This window comes from Lontra canadensis, unplaced genomic scaffold (genome assembly GCF_010015895.1).
Source record: "Lontra canadensis isolate GAN:19392208 unplaced genomic scaffold, GSC_riverotter_1.0 scaffold12, whole genome shotgun sequence".
In the NCBI taxonomy this organism is placed as follows: domain Eukaryota; kingdom Metazoa; phylum Chordata; class Mammalia; order Carnivora; family Mustelidae; genus Lontra; species Lontra canadensis.
Window position 1 is genome coordinate 27,158,301 of NW_022631006.1, and position 13,158 is coordinate 27,171,458.

General features: G+C 46.9%; 1 pseudogene; it reads left to right on the plus strand.

The window, feature by feature from the left end:
• The first annotated feature begins 12,004 nt into the window (after positions 1-12,004).
• Positions 12,005-12,923, plus strand: LOC116867504 (annotated as a pseudogene).
• Positions 12,924-13,158: the final 235 nt, after the last annotated feature.

Genomic DNA, 13,158 nt, shown 5'->3' on the forward strand with positions numbered 1-13,158 from the left:
CTTTCAAGCCTCCTAATGACTTCATAAGATAGGTTTAGTTTTATTATCACCATTTCATAAATGAAACTGAGCTTCAGAAAGATGTGGTGGCAGAACCAGGAGTGTATCAAGAGTTCTAGGACTTGAGAATATATTCTTCTAACCAATCCTCTGGGCTCTTCAAGGCCAGCACTTCCAAAAATACTCTGGCTCTCCTCAAGGTTTTAGATGCATCAGCTTTTTACTTTCATCTCAACTTTTCAATTCCCTTGATGGGTTACACATAGAATCTCTCCTTCAAAAATCAAATCTGTTAGGGATGAGATGGAGGGCAGCCTTCTCATTTTTCTTTCTCTCTCAAACCCTTCACAGGTAAATTTATTAATCTTATGCATTCCATTTATTGAACAAGCCAAAACAAGCTAAATTGCATGTCAGAAAATCCTTTTAAAGATCTCACCAGGGATTCAGCACACAATAGTCTACATGTAAAAATATCATATCTAATAATCAGTTTTCAGTCTTTGTCTTACATACTTTTTCTCCAAATTTGATACTATTGATCTTGAATTGTTTTTGAAATTTCTTCTGTCATTGGTTGTTGTGTATGTATTGGCTGCCTATCCCAAAGCCTTTTCCATACAGTTTGTGCTAAGAGAACACATATCTGATTAGACATTTGATGGACATTTCTGAATTTTGGAAGAAGGTAGGTTCTTATCTTAGCCCTGGGATGAAATATGATAATCTATGTACCTTGGCCATTGATTGGCGTAAGAGGGGCATGTAGCTGTTCTGATGAAATATAGAACAATGCCTCTTGTGGAAGGTTTTCTTTCCCAGATTAAAATAGAAAGATTAATGTGGAGAAGTCCCTTTTTCTGGCTCTCTTTTCCTTGTATTCAATATTAATGTGATGCCCAAAGATGCAGCAACCATGAGCTTTGGGCATCTACATGTTACAGATGATATTATGAATGGATAGAAAAATAATCCAGTGTAAAAGTTCTTTGATGTCAGCAAAGGTCTACCTTCTGATAGTTTGTAATGTGAAAAAAATAAAAACTTTAAGAGTCTATAAATAAGGCAATGCTACTTGAAACTGGATGCATTTTTAATATTTGTATATCTAAGTTCTCTTGATTTTTCTCCTATATCTCTAACTTCTTTCTTGTGTTTTTCACTGATGCATGGATTTTTTCCCCTACATATTTTTGAGTGCTCATGTAACTCAGGAGATATAAAATATATATTTTATCATTTCAAACACGATTTGTTGTTTTAACTACTCTCCACTTGTAAGGATTTCTATATCTGTAGCTCTATTCCTGTACTCTAACATAATATATCCAAGACTGTACTGTAGTACATGAATGGACATCCCTCGAGCACTTCAAAGTTAAATTGTGCAAGTCTGAGCTCATGATTTTATCTTCTTTTTAATGTCTTAGGAAATATCATGACTATTATCTCTCAGGTGCTTAATCCAAGAATCTCTGAGACACCTTTTCTCCTCTTTCACCTTATATGCCAGATGGCAAATTGTACCTCCTTCCTGAATATTTCTGTTTTGTGTCCTTCTCTTCATTTCCACTGTCAGTTTTATTTCAGGTTTATTTATTTTTCATTTCTGAATGATCTCTCTGCCTCCAATCTTAGCTAAGTGTAGTCTGTTCCATACTCTGCTTTCAGATTTATCTATCTAAAAATCAGATGTGGTCATATTTGTAATTGAAGCCTTTGGTTCTATCATCCAGGATATTTCAAATTCAATTGTGTATCACATAAGAACCTTTATGGACTGAACACATTAGTATAAGTTTTTTTTCACATTCCTCAGCTCTATCATATACTTTCATGTGTATTATTCTTGCATTACAGTGTGGAGCCATCTTTGGCTCTTAAGCCCGATAGACTTGGTTGCCATTCTAGTTCTGCCACTTCTGAACTATATAAACTAGGGTACACTAGCCAATTATGCTGATGGTTTTATTTGTCCATAAAATGGGAGGTGTCTAACTTACTTCCCTAAATGTTATGAAGATTTGAGAATATATATGTAAAACTATGTGGCAGAAATGTTAATTCCCCTTTTTCTTTATCTTTCAAAACTAAGATCAAATGCTAGCTACTCTGAAGTATTTCTTGACTACCCCAAGTAATGTCTATGAACTACTGTTGTACCCTATACCTTCTTTATAATAAAGTATAATTTCTTATGTGTATTAGTTCTTCATTATCAATTATGATTCTTTGAGAAAAGGAGCCTTTTGCCAACTCTATGTGCCCCACTAATTAGCACAATTTCTGGCACAAAGTAGACACTATTAAATGAGAGTGTTCAAGAAGACATGGTAAGCAAAATCAGGGGCTTAGAAGCCCCTCCGGGAGATTTAGTGGAGAGGGAATTTTTAAATGACTTTGCAAATTAAACTCATTGATACCTGCACACAGCTGGGAGAATGGAAACCAGTTTGGAAGCCAGCGATCTCCTAGTCATGACAATGTCTTCACAGAGTGACCTCAACAACCCACATTCCCATGCAGATCCTAATCTAAGTAAGAGTAGCAAAAGTACAAACTTTCCTCTTCATTTTTTGCCTCAAATAAAATGTGTATAGTCATTACAGATATCTGGAACTTTCCTCAAATTACAGTGTAGTAGTATTGTGTGCTATGGAAATATTGCTGAACAGAAAAGCATCACAATATGTTTGGAAAAATTCAGTAATTTAGAAGGACGATACAGTTATCATAATAGCCTATGAGAAGCTATTTGCTACATGAATAAGGAAGAGAACTTTTATATATACTTAAAACTATGTTTATAAGATTTTAATACAAATGAAACAAATTTAGAACTTGGCATAAATGAAACTGAAAAGATATATACTTTGTCATTAAGTTAAAAAAGTTATAAAACACAAAACATTGCATGTTTGTTAATTTATATATGTAAATATTTAGACTTTCTACCACAATGTCTCTAGGTTATGGGATTTTGGTGATTTTATTTTTTTCCTAAATATGAACTCTTATTTTCAATATTTATTATAAGTGAAGAAAAGAAAATTTGAAATTAGTGGAGGAAATAGGAAAAATGATATAGGAGCAATTTTATAAAAAGCAGTATTATGTAGGAACTAAAAGCAAACATTCTGGAGACAGACTACCTGGATTCAAATCTCCAACTCCTTGATTTATGAACTACATATCCTTGGGTGAGTTGCTTCACTTCTCTGTCCCTGAATTTCCTCATCTGTAAAATAGGGATGATAATAGTACTTAACCTTGTGGTGGTGGTGTTAGGAGTAAAGGAGTTAATACACAGAGAACAACAGAGTGTGTCATGGCATATAGAAGTACACAGTAAATTGTTTTTTTTTTTTGTGGGGGGGGGTTAAAAAATTTTATTTATTTTTTAAATTTCTTTTCAGTATTCCAGAATTCATTGTTTATACACCACACCCAGTGCTCCATGCAATACATGCCCTCCATAATACCCACCACCAGGCTCACCCAACCTCCTGCCCCCTGTCCCTCGAAAACCCTCAGATTGTTTTTGTAATAATGATGATGTTTTTTAAAAACTTGATTATTCCATGCTTTCCAAAGATAGATCTTGCTCTGTTGGAATGAAATTTCTAACAAAACAGTGTTTTATTTCCATGAATCTAATATCAGAGGAAAAAAAGGGATGAAAAATTGAAGTCCCTTTACATGTCAATTTAATAAGGATACAGGCTCTTTGAAGAGAAGCTCACCTCACAATAGGAATTGTGAAAATGAGAACAGAATATATATAAAACTCTATGAGTAAAAATGATTCAAATAAAGAGTATGAGCAAAAAGAACCTTGAAATATAGAAGAAAGCAGGTTTGGGAACATAATATTATCAGTTGCTGAGGCATTAGAGAGCAGGTTTATTTGTACCTGCTCAGGTGCAAGTCTCACTCAGCAGGAGCTTCAAGGGATGGAGACACACAGTTCACACCCTTTTGAATCACCACCATTTCTTAAGACAGAAATTTATAAATAGTTCCTACCATTTGGAAGGGAGTCAGTTAGCTGGACTGGATGGTAGGACTGGGTAAAGTCCATAATTTCTTCTAATGGAAACCATGACTTTGTGTACTCTGGTTTTCCCAAAGGTAAATAATCTCAATGTGCAGAAGAGATCCAGGGGGAATCGAACAGTTTAATGTAATGATCTGTGATTTTGTGCTCTGATATATTTTTTTCAAATTAGGTTAACTGTCCCCCAGGGCCTAGAGTGATTTCTCACTCGGTTCATGTCACGGCCATCCAGAAAAAGCTCCGAGACAACGCTGCCCACCTGAGGGCCCCTGCGCAGGGGAGCTTACCCAGAGCAGATTTGAGGGAGGGGTTGTGGCCGGGCATCAGCCTCCGACTTTCTGGGCCGCTGTGGCGCCAAAGTTTGGGGATGGCCTCAATGGGGGCATGAAGGTTTCTCTTGCTCTGAGGGTTTTCTGCAGCTTCAAAAGACACCGTTTCTTCCTGGGTGGCCTGTGACTTAGGGCTCCCCAGTTGGAGGGCTCAAGGGACAAGACCCTGGACAAGGAAGACTGAAAAAGCAGGCAAGGGTTAGGGCCCAGGTCTACGAGCATGGCAGGCCCCATCTGCCAGCGCCAGGGAGCGTACCCCCGGAGGCTGAGTAGCAGGAGGCATTGGCCTCGCCTGCACCTGACTCATGGAGGACTTTCTGACAGGGTTCAAGCCGCGACAACTCGGGATCCCGGGCCAGGCCCAGGGGGCGGCTCTGCAGAAATGTGGTGCACGAAGGGAGTTCGCCGGGCATTATCCGGCCAATTCTCACCAGCTTTCTGCCCAAATCGATATTGGCGGGCATTGGGCGGCCCTTCGGACCGCACTGTCCCCTGTGGCCTAGAGTGATTTCTTGCTCGGTGCATGTTGTGGACATCTGGAAAACACGCCAAGATGACCCTGCCCCCCTGGGGGCCATGGCGCAGGGGAGCTTTTCCAGAGCAGAGTTGAGGGAGGGGTGGTGGCCTGCCATCAGCCTCTGACTTTTCGGCTGCTGTGGCGCGGAAGGTTGGGGTTGGTCTCAGTGGGGGCATGCAGGTTTCTCTCACTCAGAGGCTTTTCCGCAGCTCCGAAAGGCACTGTTTCCTCCTAGGTGGCAGGTGGACTCGTGGCGTGTGACTCAGGGTTCAACAATTGGAGGGCTCGAGGGACAGGGCCCTGGGGAAAGACATCTGAAAACCCAACTCAGGGTTAGGTACAGCGCCTAGGGTCATTGCAGGCCTGATCTGCCAGAGCTGAGGTGGGCTCCCCTCAGGGCTGAGTTGAGGGCATTTGTCCAGCACTGAGGCAGAATCCGGCTTTATTACCGGGGGCCGGTGATGGTTGGTGTGGCTCTCGAGGAGCATGCATGCTTCTCCTGCTCTATATGTTTTGTGTAGCCCCGATGGGCATGGTTTCCTCCTTGGTGGCAGCCAGAGTACTGGGGTGAGGTTCAGGTGTCCCCAATCTGGAGGGCTTGGGGGCTAGTTTTCTGAGGATGGAAACCTTGAAAGCCAACATCGGGTTAAGGGTTAGGGCCTAGGGGCATGGCAGACCTAATCCGCAGGTACTGAGGCGGGTTCCCTGATTGGCTGAATGGAGAATGGGGTTCAAGCAGCACATAGGGCTCTTGGTTTCTTTGTTGTTCGGACCGTCTGCGGTGAGGGTGGCCTCAGGAATGCATGCGTGACTCTCGAGGTCTGAGTGTTCTGGGGATCTCCGAACTGAAGGGTTTCCTCCTGGATGTCAGGCGGAGTCCTTAGGTGTGGCCAAGGGGTTCTCAATCTGGAGGGCTTGTTGGCCAGATCTCTGGGCACGGAAGCCTGAAAACACCAACTAGGGTTTGGGTTAGGGCTTAGGGGTATCCAGGCCCGATCTGCTGGCGCTGAGGCGAGAACCCTGGGGGATGAGTTGAGCACAGGGGTCAGGAAGCACATCAGGCTGTGAGTTTGTGACTGGGGGGACGTTGAGGTTGGGGGAGGCATGCAGGTTGTTCCATTCCTAGGGTTCTACATAGCTTCAAATGGCACAGTTTCCTCTTGGGTGGCAGGTGGACTCGTGGGGTGTGGCCCAGAAGTCCCCAATCTGGAGGGACAGTGCCAGTGTGGCTTTAGACCTGTGGAGGGCTTGTGAGCTGCATTAGGAGTCTGTGGAACACCGGCAGTGCCAATTCACGCCACTGGAGGGAGTGATGAGCTGTGGTGCCAGAGAGCATGGTAGGCGTGGCAATGCTGCTTGCGACCACTGGAGGCAGTGGCGAGCTGCTGTGGAAACACACCAGAAGAGGAGTCAGAGCAGCCTGCTGGCTCTGAGGGCAGTGGGTAGATGCTGGGTGAGCGACCCTGAAACGTGAGGCACTGCAGCTTGTTTTTACAGGACAGAATGTTGAACTGAAGACTCTGTTTCCCCAGGCTCAAGAGTGGTGCTAAAAACCGCTGGAACCAGGCTCCCACTCAGCACTGTGCCCCGTTGCTCCAGGTTTGATGGGAATGTGCTGTCAGGATGGTTCAGGTGGGGATCTGGAGCCAGGGGGAACCAAACCCGACATATGGTGCCTTTGGAACCGAGAAGTTGAGTGTTTGTTTGGAACAGTCTATTTGCTTCTCCAAAAAGGACAAGGGCATTGGTCGGCTTTAGAAGGAAGTGAATGACCACTTAAGAAACAAGCATGTGTCTCTCCTTCTCCCAGGAATCAGAGCAGGTGTGCAGGCTTTAGGTGGGAGGTGCTTGCTTATGCCCACCTGACAACCTTTCTTCACTCTGGCTCCACGAGACCTGAAGTTTGGAAATCAGCATCTGAGCCAGTCATGCAGCTTGTCCCAGGATGTCAGCATTCAGAGAAAACAACAGGCCCATGGGGCACAATGCCACATCCATGCCAGCATGGGAGGTCAAACTTCTCTTTCACCCCAAACATCCTGGGTTTTCTCTAGTCTCCAGGGAGCCCAAAAGTCACACTAATGCAGCTGTCAGCAATGGTGAGTGGGTGCTAGAGTTCCTGAGTTTCCGTGCAGGGAGCATCTGGCAGGGGATCTCAGTTTCTCTGTTTATTTCTGGCTTACAAAGGTATTTGGAACATCTCTTTCCTAGGCAACCCTTTGGATTCGAAAGGGAAGATGAGATGGACTCCGTGTGTGTTTGGAACCTAGAATGCGTTCCTTCATCTAACAGTGTTAATTCCATGTATGCTAGGCTGTGGTGGAATGGCCAGCATCTAGAGTGAGGTGGCTGTTTGTGGTCAGATAGAGGCTTGGATGATGGCTTCTCCTTTGTTCAAGGTGATGTATCCTAATGGATTCGTCTTTTTTATCCAAAGAGTTCTGATGGGGCAGAGGGAACATTCAAAAGGATTCCAAGGAGCCTTGTATGATTGAAAAGGAAAGCTTGACTTTCTATTTTCACCCAGTGGACCATCTAGAGAGTTGGACATGTCATCCTTTCTCTGCAGTTTCATGGGTGGTGAAGTCAGAAGGAGAGTCTTTGGGAATTCCCCTGGATAGAGGTATTCTGATGGCTTCACAGGGCATGACGTCAGGAACCCTGGGGTGAATTTCTGAGGCTGCTTGCCAGACGCTGTGTGAGTCATGTTATCCTCCAGGTATTCTGTTTTCTCCTTAGGAAATTGCTGGCAGGGAATGTTCTGCTTCAAGAGGAACCCTCCTGCACTGTCGGTGGGCATGCGGGTTGTTGCAGCCACTCTGGAAAAGAGCATGGTGGTTCCTCCAAAAGCTAAGAACTGAACAACCCTAGGATCCAGCAGTTGCCCTCCTAGGTATTTCCCTAAAGGGCACAAAAAATGCACATTCGATGGGATACAAGCTCCGTGATATTGACACCAGCATTATCAACCATAACGAAACAATGGAGGGAGTCCCAATGTCCATTCACTGATGAGTAATTGATGTATATATATATGAACATAGATATATAATCTCCCACAACTTCTTAATGGAATAGGAGCCAGGTTCAGAAAGAATGAAATCTTACCATTTGCAAGGATGTGGATGGATCTAGAGTGGCTTTAGCTAAGCAAAATCAGTAAGAAAAGACCAATAGCCTATAATTTGACTTCTATGGAATTTCAGAAAGAAAACAGATGAACATAGTGAGGGGAGAAAGGTCAATTAGGAAACAGACTTAAACTTAGAGCACAAATCAAGTGTTGCTAGAGGGCAGGGGTGTGGAGGGGAAGGGTTAAATGGGTGACGGCTATTAGGGAGCGGACTTGTGATGAGCTCTGGGTTTTCTATGCAAGCGAGGAATCACAAAATCCTACCCCTGAAGCAAAGGAATGAACCCTGCATGGAAACAAATTGGAATGGAAGTCAAGGAAGGAAAGAAGACCATGTTCTACTTCATGAAGAGTGAGGTAAAAGTGGAATGATTTTTGCTCTCCTCTTCTGTCAATGATCATTTTCAAACACACTGTGGTAAGATACATTAGTTTCTGTTTGCATAAGGAGCCCTCAGAAAGCTGCCAGGAAAGATTCAGATGTCAGAGCATGTCCATGTTCCATGGCTATGTTCCTTCCAGTTTGCCCAGGTACAAAGGTTAGTGGAGAGAAATATGGCAGAAGAGGAAAGGAGGTATTAAGCATTCAGGAAGTAGCCTTCCCCGTTTCTCATGAAAGCCTTGGGCCAGTGTAAAGTGAGAAGAAGAAGAGGGGATTCCAGAGCTTTGTGGCAGTCAGGGGAGTTCCAGGTCTGCCTAGAGCTGACAGGGGTCCCTGAAGAGAGCTGAGCTAGGGGCATGGCAGGCCCGAAATGCTGGTCCGGAGGTGGGTTCCCTGAGGAGCTGAGTTGAGGATGGGGTCAGGCGGCATATCAGGCTCCAGAGGGCTGCAGAACATGGGGGAGTACTCATGGGGACACACAGGTTTCTCTGGCTCTGAGGGTTCCATGTGGCTCCAAACAGACTGGTTTCCTGCTGGGTGGCAGGCCGAATCCTACGGTGTGACTCCAGAGTTCCCAACCCAGAGGCCTTGCGGGACAGGCCCCTGTAGAAGGAAGCCTGAAAATGCAACTTAGGGTTAGGGTTATGGCCTTGGGGAATGGCAGCTCTGATCTGCCGGTGCTGATGCTGGCTCCCCTCAGGGTTGAGTTGAGGGAACACATCCTGCAGTGCAGTAGAATTGGGGTTTCTGGCCAGGGGGACCACTGATCGTAGGGGTGGTTTAGAAGGGTTGCAGGTTTCTTCCTCTCTGAGGGCACTGTGGAGCTCCAAACGGCATGGTTTGCACCCCGCATGGTAGTCAGATTCTTGGGTTTTCGCAGAGGGGTCCTTAATCTGGGGAACTGGGACCAGGCCTCTTGGGATTCTGAAAACAGAAACTAGAGTTATGGTAAGGGCCTCCGGGCATGGCAGGCTTGATCTGCTGGTGCTGATGTGGGTTCCCAGTGGGCTGATGTCGGAGTGGGTGTCAGGCGGCATGTCAGACTCCAAGTTTGTGTCCAGGGAGGCTACAGAATCTGGGGGTGTCCTCAGAATGGCATGCAGGTTTCTCCCAGTCTGAGGATTCTGCAGAGCTCCAAAGTGCACGGGTTCCTCATGTGTGTGGGGCACAGTCCTGGGGTGTCACAGAGGCGCTCTTAATCTATGCCAGCATGAGTCTCAGAGGTGCCCATCAGCAGGCTTGGGGAACAGGCCTCTGGGCATGAAAGCCTATACACCCCACTTAGGGTTAGTGTTAGGGCCTAAGGGCGTGGCAGGCCCAATGTGCCGGAACTGATGCGGGCTCCCCTCAGGGCTGAGTCCAGGGCATGCTTCCAGAGGCACAGCAGAATCTGGTTTTATGGCCATGGGGGCCTCTCATGGTGGGGGTGGCTTTAGGGGGCCTTGCATGTTTCTCCCCATCTAAGGGTTAGGTGCAGTGCCAAACCACAAGATGTCCTCCCATGTGGTGGGTGGAGTCCTGTGGTGTTTCTCAGTAGTCCTTAATCTGGGGGACCAGGTCTCTTTGGATGGAAGCCTGAAAACCCAAACAAGAGTTATGGTAAGGGCCTAGGGGCATGGCAGGCCCGATCTACTGGTGCTGAGGCGGGCTCCCTGGTGGGATGAGTTGAGGGCGGGCACCAGGCGGGGGCTTGGATTCCAGGTTTGAGACCAGGGGGGTCAAAGATGCTGGGGGTGGCCTCAGGGGGCATTCAGGCTTCCCTGCTCTGAGGAATATCCACAGCTCCCAATGGCACCACCTCACCCTAGGAGGCTGGGGCATGCCAGGGTGAGTCTCAGGCATTCCCAATCTCGTGGGTTTGTGGGCCAGGCCTCAGGGTATGGAAGACTGTACACCCCACCTAGGGTTAGGGTTAGGACCTAGGGACATGGCAGGCCGGATTTGACAGCACTGAAGTTAGCTCTCATCGAGGCTGAGTTTAGGACATTCATCTGGCCACCCTGAAGAATCAATGTTTGTACCCAGGGGGCCACCGATGGTATGGATGGCTTTAGGGGGACATGCAGGTTTCTCCTCCTCTGAGGGTGCAGTGCAGCTCCAAAGGGCACGGTTTCCATCTGTGTAGAGGGCAGATGCCTGAGGTGTCACTCAGGGGTCCTTAATCTGGGGGCCTGGGGGCCAGGCCCCTCGGAATGGAAGCCTGAAAACCCAAAGTAGGGTTAGGGTTAGGGCCTTGGGTCATTGCAGGCAATATTTGCTGGATCTGAGGTGGGCTGCCCTCAGGGCTGAAATGAGGACATATTTCCGGCGTCACAAGTATATGGCTTTATGGCCAGGGGGGCCGTGATGGTCAGGATAGCTTTATGGGTGCATGCAGGTTTCATCCCCTTTGAGGGCTCGACACAGCTTCAAACGACATGAATTCCTACCACGTGGCATGTGGAGTCATAGTGTGTAACTCAGACCTCCATTATCCACAGGGTGTTGGGGTCAGGAGCCTTGGAATGGAAGCCTGAAAACTGAAACTAGGGTTTATTTAGAGCCTAGGGGCATGGTAGGCCAGATCTGCTGAGACCAAGGCAGTCACCCAGGTGCTCAGTAGCAGGAGGCAATGGACTCGCATCACCTGGCTCATAGGGCTTTCTCGCAGAGTTCCTGCCGAGACCTCTAAGGAGCCGACTTCAGATAAAGCCAGTGTCAATGCAAATATGTGCTGCAGGAAGTGAATTCTGCAGGCAGATCTCCAGGGGATTTCCCACCAATGCTCACCAGCTTTCTGCCCAAATCAATATCGTGAGAATTGGCTGGCACTGGGCGGTGACTCGGACTGCCCTCTCCCTCTTGGGCTATAGCAATTTCTCACTCAGTGCATATCTGGGCCATCCAGACAACAGGCCAAGATGAAGATGCCCAGTGAGGGGCGCTGCCCAGGGGAGATTTCCCCTGAGCAGAGTTAAGTGAGGGTTGTGGCCGGGTGTAAGCCTCAGATGTTTCAGCCTGCTGTGGCGCCAAAGGTTGGGGATGGCCTCAGTGGGGTCATGGAGGTTTCTCTCGCTCTGAAGCTTTTCTGCAGCTCCAAAAGGAACCGTTTCAGCTAGGGTGGCAGGTGGACTCATGGTGTGGGATGAGGGTTCCCCAATTGGAGGGCTCAAGGCACAGAACCCCGGGAAAGGAAGACTGAAAAACCAGGCGAGGCTTAGGGCCTGGGCCAAAGGGCAGAGCAGGCCCCTTCTGCCAGCACCACGGAGGGTACCTCTGGAGGCTGAGCAGCAGGAGGCATTGGCCTAGGCTGCGCCTGACTCACTAAGGTCTTTCTGGCAGGGTTGGGATCCGGGCCAGGCCCAGGGGGCGGCCCTGCAGACATGTGGCGGATGAAGTGAGTTCGCTGGGCATTTTCCGGCCACTTCTCACAAGCTTTCTGCCCAAATCATTATTGATTTGGGCAGAAAGCTCGTGAGAATTGGCGGGCATTGGGCAGCCCTTCAGCTGAATCACCCAAGATTAAGTTCCGTGCCTTTCTCCTACATCATTTCTCCTTACTTTCCTCTTTCAGGTGGCATGAGAGGTGTCACTGCTGACAATGACCATGGATGAAGGCAACCACTCAGTAGTGTTGGAGTTTGTGTTCCTGGGACTCTCCACCTCACCGGAGATCCAGCTCCTTCTCTTTCTCTTTTCCTATGTGTTCTATGTGGCCAGCCTGATGGGAAACCGCCTCATTGTGCTAAATGTGACCTCTGACCCTCATTTACAGTCCCCCATGTACCTCCTGCTGGCCAGCCTTTCCATCATTGACTTGATATTTTGCTCTTCCACAGCTCCCAAGATGATTTACGGTCTTTTAAGAGAGTGCAAAACCATCTCTTTGGGGGGCTATGTGGTTCAGATCTTCTTTATCCACGCATTTGGGGGCACTGAGATGGTGCTGCTCATTGCCATGGCCTTTGACAGATATGTTGCCATATGTAAGCCCCTCCACTACCTGTCATGACCCCACAGAGATGCATTTTATTTCTGATTGCATCCTGGATCATTGGCCTTATTCATTCAGTGACTCAATTGGCTTTTGTTGTGGACTTGCCTTTCTGTGGGCCTAATGAATTAGACAGCTTTTTTTGACCTTCCTCAGTTTATCAGACTTGATTACACAGAGAAAACACATTGGGATTCATGGTTACTGCCAATAGTGGCTTTATTTCTGTGGCCTCCTTTTTAAATTCTAATCATCTCTTACACCTTTATTTTGGTGACCATTCAGAAAAAAATCTTTGGGGAGTATGTCCAAGGCCCTCTCCACTCTGGCAGTTCATGTCACTGTCGTTGTTTTGTTCTTTGGGCCATTAATTTTCTTCTATGTGTGGCCATTTCCCACATCACATCTGGATAAGTTCCTTGACATCTTTGATGCAGTTCTTACTCCCTTTCTGAATCCAGTCATCTACACTTTTAGGAATAAGGAGATGAAGGTGGCAATGAGGAGACTATGTTCTCAGTTTGTGAATTAGAGTAAAGTCTCTTAAACATGCAGAGGATTGCATGGTGATGTCATTCTCTGGACTCTGCTTCTGTAAGAGACTTACAGGTCATGGTTTTCTTGCATTTGTTTGTTTATGAGAGAGAGTGAGCAAGAGAGAGAGAGAGACAGAGAGAGAGAGAGAGAGAGAACACAAGCAGGGGGAGGGACAGAGGGAGAGTCAGAAGCAGACTACGTACTGAGGGGGGAGCCGGAAGCAGGGCTGG